This window comes from Amblyomma maculatum, chromosome 1 (genome assembly GCF_055883805.1).
Source record: "Amblyomma maculatum isolate TAMU_Amacu chromosome 1, ASM5588380v1, whole genome shotgun sequence".
Lineage (NCBI taxonomy): Eukaryota > Metazoa > Arthropoda > Arachnida > Ixodida > Ixodidae > Amblyomma > Amblyomma maculatum.
In genome coordinates this window covers 125,648,754-125,652,089 of record NC_139344.1, presented here as the reverse complement: position 1 = coordinate 125,652,089, position 3,336 = coordinate 125,648,754, and the positions used below count along the sequence as shown (strand labels likewise).

Genomic DNA, 3,336 nt, shown 5'->3' with positions numbered 1-3,336 from the left:
GCAATATATAAATCCGATATTAACATCACCTTACTAGCCAGTAAGTAGGATTGGCTTACAAATATTGCGGTGCCAATGAATTTGAGAGCATGAAACTATTTAGAAGCCATCGAAAAATCAGATGGAAATTATTACGATAGTCGACAAATAAGGCTGGGTTTCCAATATAGAACAGCCAAACAATAGGAATTAATATAATTATCGGTTTGAAACTGGAAGTCCAGCATTGTGGGTAGGCCGGCTTTTTATTGGCTCAATATAGACATTTCATCTGTGTTATGTGCCATCTCTCTTGATAAACAAGCCTGCATAGAGGAACCCGTTGAGAGCCTCAATGGCCCGCACGCAGTCCTGGTAGTTGGCCATGGTCACAAAGCCAAATCCCTTGGAAAGCCCTGTGGCCGTGTCACGGATGATGTTCACCTCGGTCACAGTGCCGTATTTGGCAAAGTGTTGCAAGAGCGACTTCTCGTCTGTATCGGTCTCAATGTTGTAGACAAAGAGAACGCGCCCGCCAGCATCAGCTGCAGTGGGAGCCGAAGCCATGCCACCCATTGGATACTGGTAGGAGCCAGTCAGTGGGTTGTACCGACAGCGACCCTGAGCACCACTCATGGGTCCAGCACCAGCACCTGGGGGTCCGATGAGCTGATCCTGGGTACCTCGGCCTCCGGGCGGACGTACCTTCTTGGAGTTGTCCACTGCAAACTTGACGAGGAGTGGCTCGGTGGCACCCGGCAGCGTTTGGCCGGTCAGCGCTGCCATGGCAGCTTCGGCGTTCTCCCGGAGATGGTACAACGCGAAAGCTACCCCCTTGTTAGTATCGCCCGAGTCCTCCTTGAGCACCCTGAACTGGATCAGCCGGCCAAAATCAGCAAACAGCTTCTCGGCCTGCTCTGCTGGAAAGTGCTTAGGGATGCCACGGATGTAAAGGTTGGCAGGTTTAATGGTCTCGCCGCCGGGCTGCGCGTATCCCACCTTGATCTTCTTGTTCTGTAGCTGCAAGCCGTTGAGTGTCTCAATGGCTCTCGCTGCATCGCCAGCTCCTTCGTAGTCGACAAAGCCAAAGCCATAGCTGTAACCCGTTGCCTTCTGGCGCACAATCTTGGACGACTTTATGGGACCGATGCTGGTGAAAAGGTTGCGGAACTCCTCGTCCGTCAGGCATTGGGGAAGGTAGTTGATGATCAGGTTGGTCTGGCTATTGCCACCGTCGGCTTCCATGGCTTCGTCTTCTTCCACTGTGCATGCTGGGTCAGGCCCTCACTGTTCGGGTTCGGTTTAGCTTGCTCCCGTCTTGCCAGGAGCTCACAGGACTGATGGCTAGGTTCGGGAGAAAAAAAAAAAAGGCACTTCCTTCGAAGCACTGCAGCAGGCGTAATTCCGTTTCCTCAACGGTGGGGTCTCGCAACTTCTTTCTCCTCACTCGTTGCCTCTCAGCGGGTTAAACGGCGATTGTTACGGATAGGTGTCTCTGAACGCAACCTAAATGTAACATACACTCTCTGAAGGCAGAAAATGATTACGGTGAAGGTAATTGAATAGAGTTACCATTGTTAAACTGTCTCCTCGGGACTCTGTTCACGGCTGGTTTTGTGGCTATTAAGAATAAAAAACACCACCACCACATCATCATCATCATCATCACCAGCCTGACTATACCCACTTCAGGGCGAAGGCCTCTTCCATATTTCTCCACTTAATCCGGTTCTGTGCTAGCTGCATCCACTTGACCCCTGCGAACTTCTTAATCTCATCCGCCCACCTAACTTTCTGCCACCCCCTGCTACGCTTTCCTTCCCTTGGAATCCAGTTTGTTACCCTAAGCAACCATCGGTTATCCTCTCTTCGCACTACATGTCCTGCCCATGTCCATTTCTTCTTCTTAATTTCCACTAGAATGTCGGTAACTTGAGTTATTTCTCTGACCCACTCTGCACGTTTCCTATCTCTTAATCTCTTATCTTAAAAACACCACATAGTTTAAGCTAAAGGGGAACACCCACCCAGTAATGATCTTGGTACGTTGCGTTTTAATAAACAATGCAGAAAAAGATGAACTTACAGGATTTGAACAGATGTTTCATTCGTACAGTGCTCAAGTAATTACTGTCAATCAATTGCGCCACGGAAGCTTTTTTTTTCTTTATTTCCTGTTAATAATGAAGCAACGAGAATGGCAGGCTTTAAATGCGCTCTGATTCATTTTTACAATATTCCTGATGTCACTAGGTGACGCTGCTCAGAGAACCCTACCGTTGAGAGTACGGAATCACGCTTTCGACAGGTGGGTCAACCGGGCAGCGAGTCAGCGAACCGGCCAGGAAGACAGGAGGGCCCCCAACGCCAGCTGCAAGGAGCAGAAGCGATGGCGGTAAAAAACGACGGGTCCAAGATGTTAAAAAAAAATATACCCAGAAAAATAACAAACAAATATGAAGAAAAAAAAACGGGTAAAACACTTTGGAAAGACATAAATTACCAATCGAGATGGGAGAAACATGTGAAAAAATATTCTGAGCAGAGGAGGGCGTTGTTGAAGTACCGGCAGAAGGAAATGCTTGATCAAAACATTTCTGGCATGTCATTTTAGTCAAAGCTATTGTGATCACGTACCTTTAAAAGCTATGGATTGCAGAGCTTCTAGACATGGCTTATTATTATAAAATAGGTCTTGAGGCACGTTATTTGCTAAACCACACATGTAGAATGTCCATGGCAACTAGGCCACAGGAACCTATGTGTGATCAAGGGCAGGAAAACAAAAAAATCTACAGATTCTTGTGGAACAATATTCTATTGAAGAACTCAGGGCCGCTCTCCACATTGTTATGGAGAGAGAAAAAAAAAAGGTCTCTTTACTATGCATCATTATATTGGATCTTCTTCTTTCACGAGTACATACCACCGCCATCATCCCGCGGCGCCGCCTGGCCTGTGGCACGCGCCTAGGTTCGCCATCAGAATAAACGCCAGGCACTCCGTTTCGATCGAGGCGAAACGGAGTGGTGTCCGTGTGCTGCGCGATGTCAGTGAACATTAAAGAGCCCCGTGTCACCAAATGTTCGGAGTCTTTCACTACAGACGTGGCAGGTGTGGATCACTTGGTCTATTGTTTCTTGGTCCTCCTCCCGTCAAAGCAGAAAACGTTTGAGAACTGTTCCCCTGCAGCTGAATTCGTTATCAGGACCATTTGGAATGTCAGTCCTCTTTCGAAAAAGGCGTGCCAGTCATCGGACCACCTTTAAGTGCTGACTAATCATCTACCCTGCATTGTAGTTTTTCCTGCCTGGTGCCGCTTTTTATTTTCTTTTTCTGGTCACAGGATGAGTGGTT

The 3,336-nt window shown here is 47.8% G+C and overlaps 1 pseudogene; it reads right to left on the bottom strand.

Annotated features, from left to right (window-relative positions):
• Positions 1-244: 244 nt before the first annotated feature.
• Positions 245-1,318, bottom strand: LOC146203868 (ELAV-like protein 1 pseudogene; annotated as a pseudogene).
• Positions 1,319-3,336: the final 2,018 nt, after the last annotated feature.